Source organism: Jaculus jaculus, chromosome 11, assembly GCF_020740685.1.
Source record: "Jaculus jaculus isolate mJacJac1 chromosome 11, mJacJac1.mat.Y.cur, whole genome shotgun sequence".
NCBI lineage: Eukaryota > Metazoa > Chordata > Mammalia > Rodentia > Dipodidae > Jaculus > Jaculus jaculus.
In genome coordinates this window covers 14493256-14512994 of record NC_059112.1, presented here as the reverse complement: position 1 = coordinate 14512994, position 19739 = coordinate 14493256, and positions in this window count along the sequence as shown.

Here is a 19739-nt window from a genome sequence, read left to right as displayed (position 1 = left end):
GAGGCCATGTTTCACTCTAGCCCAGGCTGACCTGAAACACACTCAGTGGCCTCAAGCTCATGGCCAGGCATGGGGGTGTACACCTTTAATCCCAGCACTTGGGGGGATGAAGCTGGAGGATCGATTGTCGTGAGATCAAGGTCAGCATGAGCTAGACTGAGACTCTGCCTCAAAAAAAAAGAAGGATATGGGCTAGAGAGATGGTTCAGCCAATATTGTCACTTGTTTACAAAACCTGATGGCCTGGGTTTGATTCCCCACTACTCATATAAGACCAGATACAAAAAGTGGTACATGTATCTGGAATTTGTTTGCATTGCAAGAGGCATGCCCATTCCCTCCCTCTTTGCTTGCACATAAATAAATAAAATATTTAGCTGGGTGTGGTAGCACACATCTTTAATCCCAGCACTGGGGAGGCAGAGGTAGGAGGAGTGCTTTGAGTTCAAGGCCAGCCTGGGACTACATAATGAGTTCCAGGTCAGTCTGAGACCTTACCTCAAAAAACAAACAAATCAGGCTGGAGAGATTGCTTAGTGGGTAAAGCACTTGCTTGCAAAGCGTAAGGACCCAGGTTTGATTGTCCAGGTCCCAAGTAAGCCAGATGCATAAGGTGGCATATGCGACTGGAGTTCATTTGCAGTGGCTAGAGGTCCTGGCGCGCCCATTCTCTCTCACTCTCTCTCTCATAAGTAAATAAAAATAAAAGCTAAAAAAAAAAAAAGACATGGACTGGAGAGATGGCTTAGCAGTTAAGGTGCTTGTCTGTGAAGACTAAAGACCCAGGTTTGATTCCCCAGTTCCCACATAAACCAGATGTATCTACAAGGTGGCACATGCATCTGGAGCTCGTTTGCAGTGGTTAGAATCCTGGTGCACCCATATTCATTCTCTTTTTTTCTTTCTATCTTAATAAATAATTAATAAAAAAAATTTTAAGTATTATGTTCCATAATGCATTTTAAGCAGTGCAAAATCAAACTCGTAAAATTTTATTGTCTCCAGTAATAGCTAACTTAAATATTCCTAAACTTTAAATATGAAAACAATCTATAAAATCATTTGTCTTATCGTACCAGAATTCCAAAAGACAACAAATGACTTTCCAAAAAGTCACATCCAGTTGCGACTGTTTTTTCACATCATCAATAATTTAACCAGCAAAGTTAGTTTTTAAATTTTCACAGTACAAATACCATGCCGAAAGTGTATTTGAATAGCTTGATGTGACGGGAGGGGAAAGTGTTACCTACACTGAAGATCTGAAAGGACCCAGGCTAAAGAGATCGGGCCCCGTGGTATGGCAGGAAAAGGACATTTGCGCAGCTAATAACCTCAGTGCAGAGACCAGGGTCAGAGAGAATGGAGAAGAGAGTAGGCAGAGACTTGGTAAGACCATGAAGAAAAGACCGCGCATCTCAGGGTCATCTGTCATGAGCATCGCGCTGCACTGTGTCTCTTCCCCGTGTGGATTTGTTTTCATTTAGATCTGGCATCTTGGACTCCAAAAAGGCACTCTTGTGGAGAGACACAAAGAGGCCAGCCTGGAGGCCAGAACGTGACACTGGCTACCCCCAATCCTGCACACCCATCCATTAACACGGAATTAATCCCCTGGCCTTTTCAAAGCCTGGACCGCCCACCTCTTGCACCCCACAGCAATTAAATCCTTGCTGCTTCAAAGGCCAGAGGGGACAGGTGCGTTTCACACTCTGCACGGCTTCCAGGCCCCTTTGCTCCTGCAAGGACATCAGCTTCCCTAAGGAGCCAGTCTCTCAGCCTGCAGGCAGACTCAGTTGCTACCAAGGAAAGAGGCCTCGCTGCTTCTGCCAATTCCTCTACTTCCAGGCTGGGCGTCTTGAGGAGAGCCCCATCTGGACTGGTGGCACCCTGGAGGGTTCTGCTGTGTCCCCAAAATAAACCCATCCTCTTTCCTTACCTCCCTCCCTCCTTCCTTCCTTCTTCCTTTCTTCTTTCCTTCCTTCTTTTTTTCTTTCCTTCCTTTCTGCCCCTCTTTCTTAACTTCCTTCCTTCCTTCTTTTATTTTGTTCTCTTTTTTTCTCTTCTTTTTTCCTTTCTTCGTGCACCATCCATTGAGCCTGAAGGAACCAGGTGTTTTGTGACAGTCGGTATAAATAAGAAATGGCGCCAACTCTAAGGGAGTCTACAAAAAGAGGTACTAACCCAGTTTAAAACTATGTAGGGAGCTGGAAAGATGGCTGAGAAGATAAATGCACTTGCTTGCAAAGCCTGATGGGATGGCCTGGATTCAATTCCTCAGTACCCATGTAAAGCCAGATGCACAAAGTGGAGCATGTGTCTGGAATTTGTTTGCAGTGGCTGGAGGCCCTGGTGCGCCCATTCTCTCTCTCTCTCTTCCCCCCACCCCCGCCTCTAATAAATAAAACTAAAATATTTAAAATTTAAAAAAAAAGAAGTCCAAAGTCATCTTCAACTACCTAATAAGTTCAATGCCAGCTTGGGATACAAAGAGTGTGTCTCAAAAATGTTTCTTTTCTTTAGTTTTTTTGGATATTCAGAATTTACATATAAACTTATACTGTTGCTTCTGTTACCGTTCTAAGCCCTGAACAATAGTAACTCATTTAATCCTTATAACCACCCTACAAGGCAGAGAAGTGTTTCCAGCGTCACTATTTAACAAAGGTAGAAACAGAGATACTCACAGATGAAGTAACTTGCCCAAGCCAACCAAGCAAGTAAATTGTGGAACCGGGATTTGAAGCTGGCCTGTTGAGTTCTAAAGTCCATGGATTTGACCCGTTCTCTACGCTGCAGAGAATAACTTGCTGGGTGATCCAGAAGGGGACCCCAAAGGTGCAAATGGCATGCCAGGCAGTAATGTCACAGAGGCTCCCGTCTACCTGGCACCTCTGTGCTCTTGGGTTATCTCCATTCATGCTCATGTGAAGAACAGCTGTTGTCCGCCCATTTTTCCAGGCCGGGAAACTGAGGCTCGGACAAGAGCAGAGTCTCTCCTCCAGTTACAGACTTAGTAGCGGCTTGGATAAGACAACCTGACTTCAGAATATAGGTTTAGCTGGCCTGGATGCCTGTGAGAAACACACCAAGGGAATCAAACCTGCTGGGAGGCCCTTAAGATCCCTGTGGGAAAGAAAGGCTCTGTCTCCCTGCTGGAATAGGCCTCTGGAGTTCTGGCCCAGTTCACCTCAAGGACAGCTATTTCCTCCAAGGGAAGTTCACAGTGGTTCCAAGACCGCAGGTCCCAGACCTTGGGTCCACCTGTGTTCCTCAGCCCATCCATCCCAACCATATGTCCACCGAAGAAACTAGGGCCAAATCAGGGATGCAGAGGTGTTTAGGGTTAAAGAGATCTGAGCCAGAATCGTGTGTGTGTGTGTGTGTGTGTGTGTATGTGTGTGTGACTGTCTGCCTTTGTGGGTGAAACCCCATCAGGTTTGGTGCAGAAGTGCTCTGATTATAAGACTAGGAAAGGACCCAAATCTGCTCCAGGGAGGTGAGAGGACAACCCTTGTTTCCTGACTTGACCTCCTCTGCCAAGACAGCCGGTACCAGCCTCGTGTCCGGGTGTGGGTTCCGTTGTTGTCTGAAGAAGATCAAGATGCCAAACAAGGCGGGCGGGGGAGGATCTGAAAAGCGGGGGAGGGCCTGCTGGAGAAACGAGCCAAGGTTTCTGAGTGGTAGTCCAGTGGCCCCATGATTCTTTGAGGGGATGAGACCAAAAACAGGTTGTAAAGGCAGCAAGTGTAGAAACCCCAGGAGGGGGACCCCACGCTCTGCCCGGATATGGCGACACCCCAAATCACTCACGAGAAGCGGTCTTGATGCAAACTGCAAGAGGATGTTATTCCAAGCGCCTGGGGCCCACAGTCGTACACCGCGCAGGGGTAGAGGACTGCAGAGCCCCGAATGCAGGAACGGGACAGTTTTTATAGGGTTTCTAACAAAGCCTGTGCATTAGACCAATCATTTTTAAATATCAGGAGCCTGCAGGGTGCGAGCCAGTCAGTTTGTGCCACCCCATAGTTTCTGAGCCAATTAGTTTAATTTGTTCAAGCCCCTCGTGGACCAATCATTCTCTTATGACCTTGGTGGTCAGCATTTGCGCAGGTCCTTGGGTGGGGGTAGCAGAGTGTGGTATCAGTCTCCTATGACCTTGGTGGTCTGAGGCAGGCTGCTACAGCTTCTGGTATGGGCTACTAAGGCTTACGGTGCAGGCTATTTACAGAAACCAAATAAGTGGTTCACTTCATTACTCATTTCCCATCCTTGAGGGCTATCTCATGCCCTTCTTACCTAGTTTTATATTAGGAGCGGGCTCTGATATAATGAGAAGAGGGATTCTTTACTTGCTTCCAACAGAGAGTAAAGCCTGGAGTTTGAGGTATGCAGGGGCCCGCTTAAGCTCCCTTTGGAGCGTGATAGTATTTCTGGGCTTCTGAATTCTTGGGCCTTTCACAAGCAACTTATTAAAGAATTTCCAGCTGGGCGTGGTAGCACACGCCTTTAATCCCAACACTCGGGAGGCAGAGGTAGGAGGATTGTCATGAGTTCGAGGCCGTCCTGACACTACGTAGTGAATTCCAGGTCAGCCTGGGCTAGAGAGAAACCCTTCCTCTAAAAAAAGAAAAAAAAAATTCCAGTTCCCTTAAACCCCAAGTCTGCTGTTAATACAAATATCACGTAACTCTTTGCTACCTTGACATGAGATGTATGGCTAATATATCCACCCTCACACGTGGGAAAAATCAATATAAATGCATGACTGTAATATAAATAGAGAGAACATTTATAATACAGTAGTATGTGTTTTGGGGTATAAATGCTAAAGCCCGGCTCACAGAGATGCTTGAAATACTTCGGAGCTTGTATCTTCTTTGGGGCTCACTGTGAACACATGTTCACCGTGCAGAGATGGTCGAGCTGGGTTGTGTTGGCAACTTGAATATCATGGGAGGCAGTGCCAACCTGATGTAATTTTCCAAAGTGGTGGGGGGAGAAAAAAAATGTTAAAGCTTCCAGACAATCAAAGTCCAATTATCCCTTGCTTTAAATGGGCATATCACATTCCAGGAACAAAGAAGATTCATTACAATCATGCATAAAGTACACTGTCTTTGTAGATCCAACAGCATGCATCTCTGCATTCATAATGAAAAGAGATGGGTTTGTTTTGTCATCGACTTGCATATCTGGAGTGAGACTATATACTGCACATAGTACTGCCTGTACCGTTATGACAGCTAGAGACCTCACGTAGGTCCAGATGCTTTGTGGGGCTCCTGCCCTCCTTCTAGGGCAAAAGGAGCAGAGTCCACTATTGCAATCAAAGAACACTTACAAGAGATCAACCTACATTTGCTCACTCAAACGCCATTTGCATAGGCTGGAGAGATGGCTCAGTTATTAAGGCACTTGCCTGCAAAGCCTAACAACCGGGGTCCGATCGCCCAGGACCCACATAAAGCCAGATGAACAAAGTGGTGCATACATCTGGAGTTTGTTTGCAATGGCTGGAGGCCTGGAGTGCCCTTCCTCATTCTGCCTTACTCTCTTTCTCTTTTTTCTTTTTCATTCTTTCCCTTCCTTCTCTCTGTCAAATAAATTAATTTAAAAAAAAAGACCTCCTCTATAGCTCTTCTGGCTCTTGTCCAGTTGGTTTTCTAACTCAAGACTGAGTGTCTCTTCTCAGTGTCTATCAGGCTAATGAACTCAGAGGACAGGAGAAGAAATGATGACGGATGATATATAATTGATCAACAGATAGATACACAGAGAGAGAGAAAGAGAGAGAGAGAGAACAGATATTGCATTTTACTTGCATTTGCCATTTAAGATTCTCTTCACAGTAAACAAAGCCTCTTACTCTGAACTTAGAAATTAAAGGATTTAGGGCTGGAGAGATGGCCTGGCAGTTAAGGTACTTGCTTGCAAAGCCTAATGACCCATGTTCGACTCCCCAAATCCCATGTAAGTCAGCCGCACAAGGTGACTGTAGCAGACAGCTTCAGGTTCGCTGAGATGAACTTCCAGACCAGGCACAGTTATGGAGGAAGGGATATTTATTGAAGTTTACAGATCCAGGGGAAGTTCCATAATGGCAGAAGAAGCTGGCCTGCTTTCACAGGCCCAAGCAGAGAGAGAGAGAAGCACAAGCCAAAAGCCACTTCAGGAACTCCAGCTAGGCACTTTGCATATCTTTAGATTGAAATCTGAAACCCACCACCACACCTTAAGATCCACCCAGTGACACTGCCTCCAGCCAGGTGGCTGCAGATGCAAACTACAAACAAATAAAAAACTGAATATATTGAGGGCCATCTATTCTATTCAAACCACCACATTCTGCCCTGGCCTCCAATAGATTGATAACCATCACACATTGTAAATTGTACTCAGTTCAATTTCAAAGGTCCCCACAGTCTTGACCAATTTAAGACATTAAGACCTGTAAAATCAAACAAGTTAAACATTTCTAACATATAAAGGCACAGAGTAAACATTTCCAACTGGTATAAGGCATAGCAAGGAGAGACTAAAACAATGCAAACTCAACCACCATCAAATAAACATCAAACTTCGGCAGTTCAAGTTCAATACAACCAGGGACTGACAGTCTCCAGATTTTTCAATTCTGTCCCTCCAGCTGGGCAGAGTAGCCAGGGAACACTTCCATCTTAGGCCAACAGTGCACTCTATGGTAGCCCTTGCATTGTCTTGGTATATACAAAGCATCTTCAGGTCTTCATGCAAACCACGGTCCATCTTCCAAAGGCTCTTTCAGCCTATCAGGGCATCAGGCCCTGCCTCATGCTGCATCTCAGTGGCAGCTCCTGGAACCGTGTGCAATTCATGACCATTCCATGTATTTTTCATTTTCTGAAACCAATACCAGGTGTACAGGACACAGACATATTCTTAATTCAGGGATGAAACAAATCAGCCTTGAAAAGCAGGTTTCTTTTCCAGTCAATTCTTTCCAAAAGTGTTTGTATTTCTATGATAGTCTTTCCTCAGACATCCTTTCCATGGTAAAGCAATTGGACCATCTTCCGTAATATTGCTAATGTGTTTGACAATAGCAGATTCAGTAACCTAAAACCAGTCTCAGTGCCTGTAATTTTAACTTGCTTGAGGTTTTCCAGCTTAAAATCTTAAATCTCTCAGTCCAATATCTCAAGCCAAGCATATCAGTCTATTACAAATTTAACCTTGATTAAACTCTGTGGACCTGGGAATAAGGATGTAGCTTGCCCTTATGTCAATAGCCCAGTTCCAACAAAGTCCTCTGCAGTCTTTCCTTCCCCCAAGAAAGCTCATAAACCAAGCCTCGAAATTCAATACTGTGTGCACTTAGCATTCTCAAACTCTCATCAGAATAGTCCATAAAACTTGACTTACCACTCCAGAAAGCATCTTCAGTTGCAAGCACCAAGCCCATGTCTATTTCTTTAAAACAAAGGTTCCAAAAGATCAACATCCGGGCTGGAGAGATGGCTTAGCGGTTGAGCGCTTGCCTGTAAAGCCTAAAGACCCCAGCTCAAGGCTCGGTTCCCCAGGTCCCACGTTAGCCAGATGCACAAGGGGGCGCACGCATCTGGAGTTTGTTTGCAGAGGCTGGAAGCCCTGGCGTGCCCATTCTCTCTCTCCCCCTCTATCTGTCTTTCTCTCTGTGTCTGTCGCTTTCAAATAAATAAATTAATTAATTAAAAAAAAAAGATCAACATCCACATGGTCAGGTTCATCTCACCCCACTCCTGGTACCAAGTTCTGTAGCAGACAGCTTCAGGTTCACTGAGATGAACTTCCCGACCAGGCACAGTTATGGAGGAAGGGATATTTATTGAAGCCTACAGATCCAGGGGAAGTTCCATAATGGCCAAAGGAGCTGGCCTGCCTTCACAGGTCCAAGCAGAGAGAGAGAAGCGCAAGCCAAAAGCCACATAGCACAGCACACTTCAGGAACTCCAGCTAGGCACACTTTGCGTATCTTTAGATTGAAATCTAAAACCCACCACCACACCTTAAGATCTACCCAGTGACATTGCCTCCAGCCAGGTGGCTGCAGATGCAAACTACAAACAAATAAACTACGGAATATATTGGGGGTCATCTATTCAAACCACCACAGTAGTGACACACACATCTGGAGTTTGATTGAAGCAGCTGGGGGCCCTAGCATGCCAATTCTCTCTGTGTCTTGCTCTGTCTCATTGAAAGAAATATATGAAAGCTTTAGAGCTAGAGAGATGGCTTAGTGATTAAGGCACTTGCCTGCAAAGCCTAATGACCCGAGTTCAGTGCTCCAGTACCCACATAAAGTCAGATGCACAAAGTGGTGCCTGTATCTGGAGTTCATTTGCAGCATCTGGAGGTATGCCCATTCTCTCTGTCTGTCTCTCTTCTTTCTATCTCACTCTGCTTATTTAAAAAAAATAAAAGAATTTAAAATGCAATTTCCCAAGAGAAATACGTATGGACAAGATGGAGTTTTAGGCAGGAGCAGATGATGAAGGCTTAGTTTTCATCTTGAAGGGGAAATAGTTGGTAGCTTTGGGAGCAGTCTATTTCAGGAGAAGGGTCAAATGTTTCATACAGGGGACCCAGAGGCTCTCAGCCAAACTCTGACCAGAACACAGCTCCAGTTACAAGTCATTGCTCGCAGCACAGTGGCTGAGCTGCGACACCAGAACTTGCCTCCACCACACCTGGCTCCAAGCACCTCTGGGTGACCATGACCCCACTGGGCAGGTGATGTAAACGGGGAGCACATAGGAATCTTGAGATAAACGCTCCATTTTACTGAGCAGGACTCAAGCGCTTCTGGGAACACTGTCTGAGCCCTGTAATTAAAGAGGGAAGATAAGGCCTGGGAGAGGTTCTGAGAAGAATTGGGAGGGTTATTAAAGGGATGGAGACAATAAAGCTCATGGTGGAGAAGGTTAAAAGAACAGGGATTATTTATGCTGCCGGGCACAAGGTCAAGGAGCTGACCGGCAATGATCCTCAAACACACCCGTTGCCGAGGCGGAGGAGCACCGCTAATTCTGCCCTCGAAAAATAGCCATTTGGGTCCTGCCTGTTTTCACTGATGGATTTGTGAGCCAATGACACAGAATTCTGCAAAACGAAAGAGCTGAATCTTGAGCTGTGCCATTTCTCCTGGCTGCCCCTTTGGTGACCACGGGGATCTGGGACAGGACCAAGCCCAGGAGGGGGCACAGTTCTTTCTAGACGCCGTAAGTTCTCTTCTGGGAGCTGCATGTTTGTGTGAACCTAAGGAATACCACCCCCACACACCCACACACCAGGTTTATTTGTCTATTCAACAAAAGTTTATTATTTTTCCCATTGTAAACATCATACCTGGCCCACAAGTAAGCTAGTTGGTTTCTAAATACAAGCAACTCCAGATTTGCAGAGCTGGCCATAGAGAGACAGAAGTTGGGGGCGGGGGGGCTGGAGGAGAGGTACAGGGGGTAATGAGGAGGAAGGGCGGGGTGGGGGGGGGAACTGGGACACTAAAGGAAGGTTTTCCAACACAATCCAGGCCATAAGACATAAACTTCACCCTGGATGCCCTCCTGACAGGAGACCTGCCAGCCCTCCGCCCCCACCCAGGGAAAGTCAGGTCTTCAACCTGCCAGCGTGGGGCTGGGGGTAGCAAATAGAAAAATCCCAGGATGGGGGTCAGCCATCCCTTCCCAAATCTCTGTCCCAATATTCTTGCCGTTGTCAACCTCAGAGAACCTGAAACTAAGACTAGTAAGGAAGTGGACATGGATATTTTTTATAATCATGGAAAATGTTAATAAAAATTGTGAAAGGAAAAAAAAAAAGGAAGTGGACATGGGGCTGGGGAAGATAGCTCAGTGATTAAAACCACTTGCTTGCAAAGCCGGCCAGTTCCCCAGGACCCATGTAAAGCCAGATAGGCGAGCTAGTACATGAATCTGGAGTTTGTGTGTGCAGCATATTCATTCTTTCTATCTGTCTCTCTCTGCTCATGAATAAATAAAATATTTAAAAAGAAAGAAAGTAGACAAACATGAAAACTATTTGAAGGGCTAGGAAAATAGGTAAGGTTCCTGCTTGCAATGCCTAAGGACCCGGGTTCAATTGCCCACATTAAAGTCAGATACACAGGCATGCATGGGGAGTTCATTTACTGTGGCTGGAGGACCTGACACGCCCATTCTCTTTCTCTCTGTCTCTCTCTCTCTCTCTCTCTCTCTCTGTCTCTCTCTCTCTCTGCCTCAAGTAAGTGAAATATTAAAAAAAAAAAAAACTACTTGAGGGCTGGAGAGATGGATTAGCGGTTAAGCGCTTGCCTGTGAAGCCTAGGGACCCCGGTTCGAGGCTCGGTTCCCCAGGACTCACATTAGCCAGATGCACAAGGGGGCGCACGCGTCTGGAGTTCATTCGTGGTGGCTGGAGGCCCCAGCGCGCCCATTCTCTCTCTCTCTCTGCCTTTCTCTCTGTGTTTGTCTCTCTCAAATAGATAAATAAAAAAAATTAAAATTAAAAAAAACTACTTGAAGAATGAGGGTGGGTGAACTTTCTCATCTGCCACACAGAGAGGCGTTCATGAGTGTTTCCTCACAGTATTTTTCACCGTTCTACTTTGTTTCACATAACCTGATGACCGATATTTGATTTGGCAGCTTTTCTTGGGCTGTTTCAATGAAGGAGAACTAATCAAAATGATGTGTAGTATGAGACCCAATTCATAAATATGTATGCGCACACAGTTAACATTTAGAAAGACTAGAAGGGGGCTGGTGGGATGGCTCAGCACTTAAGGCGTTTGCCTGCAAAGCCAAAGGACCCAGGTTCGAATCCCCAGGACCCACATTAGCCAGAAGCACAAGGGGGCGCACGCTTCTGGGGTTCATTTGCAGTGGTGCCCATTCTCTCTCTCTCTCTTCCCCTCCCTCTTTCTCTGTCAAATAAGTAAATTAATTAAAAAGACTTGAAGGGCGGGGCATGGTGGCGTACACCTTTAATCTCAGCACCAAGGAGGCAGACAGAGGAGAATTGCTGTCAGTTCAAGACTAGCCTGAGGCTACATAGTGAATCCCAGATCATCTTGGGCTAGAGCGAGACCCTACCTCAAAAAACCAAAAAAAAAAAAAAAAAAAAGAGAGAGAGAGAGAAACTAGAAGGAATGAAACCAGGATATATCTATGGTTATCTATACATGTGACATTATAAACAATTTTGCCTTTTTTGTGGATATTATTTGTATTCTTCACAACTAATATTTCACTTGCTGATATTAATATAGTACTATATTATATACTATTATATAATTTCTAGGCTGGAGAAATGGTTCAGCAAGGTTAGGGCATTTGCCTGCAAAGCCTAACAACCCAGGTACCAGTTCCCACATAAAGCCAGATGCCCAAAGTGGCTCATGCATCTAGAGCTCATTTGCAGTGGCTGGCGGCCCTGGCATGCCCATTTTCTCTGCCTCTCTTTCTTTCTCTCTCCACTTGCAAATAACAATAATAATAATAAACTTTCCAGTTGCTGCTGGCTCACAAAAGTAGCTGTATTTCTTCATTCAGTTACCCCTCCCCTACTGCTGATGTTAAGTCGCCTCAAGTAAGAGGACATATTGTTGAGGCTGGCTCAGGGGGTAAGAGCGCTTCCCCGACAAGCATGAGGGCCTGAGACATTCCCAAGCACCCACAAACAGTTGGGTGTGGCCACCCACATCTGTAACTTCAGTTCTTTTGTTTTTTCAATTTTTATTTATTTATTTGCAAGCACAGAGAGCGAGAGAGAGAGAGAGAGAGAGAGAAAAGAGAAAGAGAGAGAGTGGGTGCACCAGGGCCTCCAGCCACTGCAAATGAACTCCAGACACGTGCGCCCCCTTGTGCATCTGGCTTATGTGGGTCCTGGGGAATCAAACCTGGGTCATTTGGCTTCACAGGCAAGTGCCTTAACCACTAAGCCATCCCTCCAACCCCTGTAACTTCAGTTCAGTAGGGAGCAGAGACTCACAGAAATGGCAGGTCTGGAACTAGTAGATTACTCCATCTCAAGAAAACACACGGATGGGTGACGTGGGCAGGAGGACACCTGATGTTTTCCAGCAACCTTCACGCATGCGCGTGCACACATGTGTGCGCGTGCCGCTCACACCAGCACACAGACCACACTCATGCAAAGAAACAGGACACAGTGCCGGCGGGACCAGCCCAGTTCAAAAGGAATCAAACCTAGAGGTAGCTAGCTGAGGTGAACAATGCAAAGGTTGCTAGATACCCGTGCTCTCTCTGATTCTGACCCCTTCCTTCCCTTTCACCCTTCCTCCCTTCCTTCCTTCACTGTTTCTGTTCTTCTTGATTGTTCTTAATTTGATTTGTTTATTTATTTGTGTACGTGTGTGCGCACATGCACACGCCCGCCGTGGTGCAGGTGTGAGGGTTCGGAGGACAGCATCCAGGCGGGGGTTCTTGCCAGATGGTTAGTAAACAAAGGTCACACTCGCAGGTTGGAGAGCTCTGGGTTTTCCTGGCTCTGCCCTCCATTGTCCAGGCACACTGGGATCACAGGTGCACGGGCCACTTTTGCAGCTGGCTTTGCGTGGGTGTTGGGGAACGGAAGCCAGACCAGCATGCTTTGCAAGAGACTGCTTTAGACCTCTGAGCCACCTCCCCAACACTGAGGATTTTGTTTGCTTTTTGTGTCTTTAGGATAAGATCTTATTATGGAGGCCAGGCTGGCTCTGAACTCTCAATCCTCCTGCCTCTAGCCCAGACTGACCTGGAATCCACTATGCAGTATCATGCTGGCCTCGAACTCACAGTCAACTTCCTACCTCAGCTTCTGGAGTGCCGGGATCAAAGGCGTGCACCACCACACCGGGCCACCCAGCTGCTCTCCCATTCCTATCTTTTTCTATCGCCTTCTTTCCCCTCTTGCTGGCCTACAGGCTCTCATTGTCCCTGCTTCTTCCTGTGCTGGTCACTGGGTCTTCCTGTCCAACGTCTCCCTTTACTTCCTCTGCGGATGTCTCAAGACACCTGGCGTTAAAGACTTCTCTGTGGGCCTACTTCCTTCCAGCTCCTGCCAATGAGATGAAGCTATTATTAGCTCCTCAACCTCCATTTCCGCTATCTTGAAATTTAGGACATGAGAAAGCAGTAACAAGCATGCAGAAGTGTCATCTGCCCTGAGGGATTGTCACAAACAATAAATGCTCACTCAGCGGACACCATGAATAGGCTTAACAAAAATTCATAAACCTAGGGTCATCTGCACGCTTTTGATACGATTTCTTTGATGTGTCTTGAATACAGCACTGTGTTTTCCGTGAGTATCGAGACGGACAGCCATACAGCACCGCGGGTTATTTTTAAGTTCATCTAATGCGTGTGACTTCGAGGCTGATGTGGGTGGAAAGTCTCGGCTTCTTGCCTTCTCTCGTTGTCTGGAGACATTAGCCAAACTGTCCCAGCGGCGTCAGACCTTCGTTCCAACAAACCTCCCGTGGCTGGACACTCGTGACCTGGGCCAGGAGAACTCTGTTTTGGGGTTCCTGCTAGTGTTCATTTTACATAGCCACCCCCCAACACCATGTTTTGCATTTTCTACAACAAACTATGAGGCAGCTTTATTACTTTGACCACACTTTTAGCATTTCGGGACCACTTTTAAAAATCGAAGTGAGGTGCTAGAGGGATGGCTTAGCTGTTAAGGCAATTGCCTACAAAGCCAAAGGATCCAGGTTCGATGTCTCAAGGACCCACGTAAGCCAGATGCACAAGGTGGTGGCTCGTGCATCTGGAGTTCATAATGCCGCACAGCCACCATCTCTACCTACTTCTAAGACATTTTCTGGGCCCGGGATATGGCTCAATTGGTAGAGTGTCTGTGTAGCATTCACAGAGCTCTGAGTTTCAAGGCCAGCATTGCATAAATTAGCCATGGTGGCTGGAACATGCCTGTAACCTCAGCATGTGGGAGGTAGAGATAAGAAGACCAGAAGTTCAAAGTCATCCTCAGCTATGTGGTGAGTTCGAGGCCATCCTGGGCTACATTAGACATTATCTCAAGAAAAAAAAATAATTGGGCTGGAGAAATAGCTTAATGGTTAAGGCATGTGCCTGCAAAACCTAATAATGCAAGTTCAGTTCCCTAGGACCCACGTAAAGCCAGATGCACAAGGTGACATATGTGTCTGGAGTTCATGTGCAGTGGCTAGAGGCCCTGGAGCACCCATTCTCTACCTCTGCCTACCTCTTTCTCTCTAATAATAAACAAATAAATAAAAATTTTAAAATTTCTTCCACACAACCATATAACTACTACATAGTTATTTTCCTATCAATTTGCCCAAGCTCCTTGAACAGGCCAATCTGTTTTATGCCCTTGCGGATTTTGCAATGTGGATAGTTGACGCACATGGAATTATACACAGTGTGGCCTTCTGTCTCTGTCCCTTGTCACTCACATTCATCTCTAGCTCAGGCTGGACTATGTAGTCTTCACTATGGAGTCTCAGGGTGGCCTTGAACTTACAGCAATCCTCCCACCTCTGCCTCCCGTGTGCTGGGATTAAAGGCCACCATGCCCAGTTCATTCCTTCTTTTTAAAAATATTTTTTATCTATTTAAGAGAGATAGAGAGAAATGAGACTCTATCCACTGCAAATGAACTCCAGACGCATGTGCCACCTTGTGCATCTGACTTTACATAGGTACTGGGGAATTGAACCTGGGTCCTTGAGCTTTGCAGATAAACACCTTAATAGCTAAGCTCTCTATCTCTCCAGCCCGCTCATTCCTTCTTGTGATTAAGTAATATCCCATTGTATGAATGAGCTATAATGTGTTCATTCATTCATTCCTCAATGAACATTTAATTCCAGGAAATGCAGAGGAGTAAACAGGCTGGCCTTCCTACAATAGGGAAAGGCAGGTACTGCAACAAACAGAGGCCATAATAAACTAAAGGGATAGAAGAAGGAGTCAAGCAATTCAGCCGCAGTTGATGGCTTCTTGGGGGATGTTCCAGTCTTGCCTTTTTTTTGTAACACATCTAAAAATTCAGCTTTGAGCCGGACATGGTGGCACATGCCTTTAATCCTAGCACTCGGGAGGCAGAGGTAGGAGGATCACCGTGAGTTCAAGGACACCCTGACACTACATAGTTAATTCCAGGTCAGCCTGGACCAGAGTGAGACCCTGCCTCGAAAAAAATAAAAGAAAAATAAAAATAAAAAATAAAAAAATTCAGCTTTTAGAAGCCATGTGTGGTGGCACGTGCTTTGATCCCAGCACTGGAGAGGCAGAGGCGGGAGATTGCTCTGAGTTCGAAGCCACCCTGAGACTACAGAGTGAATTTCAACTCAGTCTGAACTAGAGTGAGACTCTGCCTCAAACAAAAGGGAAAAAAATCAGATTTTGGGGCTTGGGAAATAATTCAGAAGGCATTGCAGTCAGGTTCACATTGCTGGCAAAATCACCCAAACAAGAGCAGCTTTTAGGAAAAAAAGGGTTTATTTTGGCTTACAGTCTTAAGGGGAAGCTCTGTGATGGCAGGGGAAAACGATGGCATGAGCAGAGGGTGGACATAATCCCCTGGCCAACATAAGGTAGACAATAGCAACAGGAGAGTGTGCCAAACACTGGCAAGAGGAAGCTGGCTATAACACCCATAAGCCCGCCCCCAACAATACACTGCCTCCAGGAGACGTTAATTTCCAATTGCCATCACCTGGGAACCTAGCATTCAGAACACCTAAGTTTATGGGGGACACCTGAATCAAACCACCACAGAAGGTAAAAGTGCTTGCCTCTCATACATAAGGAACTGAGTTTGGTCCTTAATATCACATAAAACTTCCTGGTGCACTTGTAATTCCAGCTCTGGCAAGTAGAGGCCGGAGGGTCCCTGGAGTTTGGAGACTGCCCCGTCAAGCCTAATTATTGAACTCCAGGTCAAAGAGAAACCCTTTCTGAAAGGCTGTGGGTAGCATTCCTGAGGACACCACCCGAGGGTGTTCTCTGTCCTCCGCACACATGCACAAATTCACACATGTGCACCCACACACATTGAATATACGTACTACAGATACCAAAATAAATAAAAACCAGATTGTCATATAAAGTCTTTTAAGTCTGAAACTATTGACTATTTCCTATTTAATTACTGTGGTGGTTTGAACCAGGTGTCCCCTGTAAATTTATGAGTTCTGAATGCTAGGTCCTCAGCTGGTGGGAACTTGGGAATTGACCCTCCTGGAGGCAGTGTATTGTTGGGGGGGCAGGTTTGTGGGTGTTATAGCCAGCTTCCCCTGACCAGTGTTTGGCACACTCTCTTGCTGCTGTTGTCCACTTGATGTTGGCCAGGGGTTGATGTCCACCCTCTGCACATGCCATTGTTTCCCCTGCCATCCTGGAGCTTCCCCTGGAATCTGTAAGCCAAAATAAATCCTTTCCTCCCACAAGCTGCTCTTTGTCGGGTGTTTTCTGTCAGCAACAAGAAGCTAACTGCAACAATTACTGTGAACAAGCCAAAGTAAATAGGTCTGATTACCATTTCAGTCCTGTGGGTGTGAATGCCAATACTGAAAAGTCTGCTTAGCTGTTTGGAATTCATCTTTTGTATTGTATTGTATTGTATTGTATTGTATTGTATTGTATTGTATTGTATTGTATTGTATTTTGGTTTTCCAAGGTAAGACCTCACTCTAGCCTAGCCTTACTTGAAATTCACTCTGTATTTCACAGCTCAGGGTGGCCTCGAACTCACAGTGATCCTCCTTCCTCCCCCTGCCTCCCGAGTGCTGGGATTAAAGTTGTTTGCCACCCAGTCCAGCTGAGTTCCATCCTTTCACCAAACACAGCAACAGTATGGTTACCACAAAGGACACCATGTGACTTTGGGGGAAAAAAAAAAAAAGATAAAACTCGTCAGGAAGAGCGATCTGATGAGACTTCTTTAATCATCATCCACCACCTGGAGCCATTGTTTCTAACAGAACCAGTCGATTGGATAGCATTCTGAGGAAATATTTGATCACAGAGGTTGATGATGGTCTCCAAATCCGTAAGTCCATAGTAATGGAATAAAGAGGAAAGAGGGGGCTGGAGAGATGGCTTAGCGATTAAGTGCTTGCCTGTGAAGCCTAAGGACCCCGGTTCGAGGCTCGGTTCCCCAGGTCCCACGTTAGCCAGATGCACAAGGGGGCGCACGCGTCTGGAGTTCGTTTGCAGAGGCTGGAAGCCCTGGCGTGCCCATTCTCTCTCTCTCCCTCTATCTGTCTTTCTCTCTGTGTCTGTCGCTCTCAAATAAATAAATAAATAAATAAAAATTAATAAAGAGGAAAGAGGGCTACACTCCTCACAAATCCACTTTTTCCAACGCCCTACATGTTATAATATATTTTACTTCAATTGCAACGGTAATCCAGAATGTTCCCTTTTAAAACTGCGAAAAATACAAAAACATATTATGAATAGCATAATCACCGTAATCCTTCGGCTCAGATGATAACTGCTTCGGGGCAGATTTCCTCGCACAATTTTTTGCAAGCATGGATTAATTTTCATCGATAGGTCTCATCTCAAGGCAATTTGAGGATCTTAAAAGAACTTGATTGTAGTGTGAATATAGATTCAAATTGTACAAGTTTAATTCTGCCTGGTTCGAAGCTATTTAAAGTAATTCTCACGTTTGCAGACTAGGGTAACACAAGCATTTTGAAATTTTTTGAAGAGGGGGGCTGGGGAGATGGCTTAGCAGTTAAGGCACTTGCCTGAAAAGCCAAAGGACCTCGGTTCGATTCCCCAGGACCCACGTAAGCCAGATGCACAAGGTGGTACATGCATCTGGAGTTCATTTGCAGTGGCTGGAAGCCCTGGCATGCCTATTCTCTCTCTCTCTCTCTCTCTCTCTCTCTCTCTCTCTCTCTCTCTCTCTCTGCCTCTTTCCCTTACTCAAATAAATAAATAATAAAATATTTTTAAAGTTAACATTTTTTTTAAATCGAAGTAGCATTTTTCCATGTCTTTTCCTTTGTTTCTAGTTTTCTAACACTGATGTTTATCTAGCACTGAATTAAAATTCTAGCACGTATTTTTAAATTAAAATAAATTCCATGACATCCTTCTGAGACTCTCTTGCAGCTGTAAGTTCTCTTACCAAAGGGTCCAGGACAGGGGATTCCTCTCTGGTGGCAGGGGGAGGGGGCATTGACAAGTTGGCAAGAAGGGTTTTCCATGGAGTGAGGCGCTTTATGGAACCACATGAGTCGCCACAGCCGGGAGACTGTCATGACTGTTGGTGAAGCAGCCTCCTGGGGTCCACATCACACCGCTGTGGACGCTGCTCTCATCATTCTTGTCCATTTTAAACTTTTTCTCCTTTGAACAGCATGCCCATATTTTAAAATTTTATTTATTTACTTACTTATTTATTTGTTGTTCAAGGGAGGGTTTCACTCTAGTCCAGGCTGACCTGGAACTCACTATGTACTCTCAGGGTGGCCTCGAACTCATAGCAATCCTCTTACCTCTGCCCCCCAAGTGCTGGGATTAAATGCGTGTACCACCATGCCCAGCAAGTATAAACATTTTTTTAACATTATTTATTTAAGAGAGACAGAGAGAGGGAGAGGCAGATAAACATAAGAATGGGCACACCGCCGAGCGTGGTGGCGTACGCCTTTAATCCCAGCACTTAGGAGGTAGAGGTAGGTGGATCGCCGTGAGTTCGAGGCCACCCTGAGACCTGAGACTACATAGTGAATTCCATGTCAGCCTGGGCTAAAGCAAAACCCTACCTTGAGAAACCAAAGCAAACAAAAATAAAAAAGAATGGGCGCACCAGGGTTCCATCCACTGCAAATGAGCTCCAGACACATTTGCCACCTTGTGCTGGGGAGTCAAACCTGGGTCCTTAGGCTTTGCAGGCAAGAGCCTTAACCACTAAGCAATCTCTCCAGCCCAGAATACCCATTTTTAACCTAGTGGTATATCTGGCACTTTATTATACACCTGCCTCCTGATCATCCACTAAGATGGAAATAAGCTGTTTTAATTTTTAATTTATTTGTGTGTGTGTGCAGACACACACAAGGCCTTCTGGTGCTGCCAATGGAATGCCAGATATGCTACTGGCAATGGAGGTGGATAAACAGTCACGAGTTCTTCTCCTTGGCCTTCTCCAAAATACCACCTCACACCTAGTCAGCATCCATGCAAGAGCCCAACACCACGCAAGATACCCATCATGCCCTCCAGTGCTCAGGGAACATTGGGGAAGTGGCGCTGGAAAAGACCGTCAGAGCCACAGGCTGGGAAGGAGGACTTTGGGCCAATGTCCGCCTAACAGGAACCAACTGGTGCATTCCCGACCCTTCGGTGGTTATCTGCATTCTTCTAAGCCTGTCAAATTGTGATATGGAGGATGGAGGGGGCCCAAGGGAATGAAGAAAAACACAACAGAAAGAGGAGCATCCTCTGTGGAACGGGGAAGAGGAAAGGGGATGAAAAGGGATGATGGGAAGAAGATCAAATTATAGGATATTCATATTCATATATAATGAATGAGGGCTGTAGAGATGGCTTAGCAGTTAAAGCATTTGTCTGCAAAGTCAAAGGACCCCAGTTCAATTACCCAGAACCCACATAAGGCAGATGCACAAGGGGGCGCACGTGTCTGGAGTTTGTTTGCGGTGGCTGGAGGCCCTGGTACACCCATTCCCTCTCTCCCTCTCT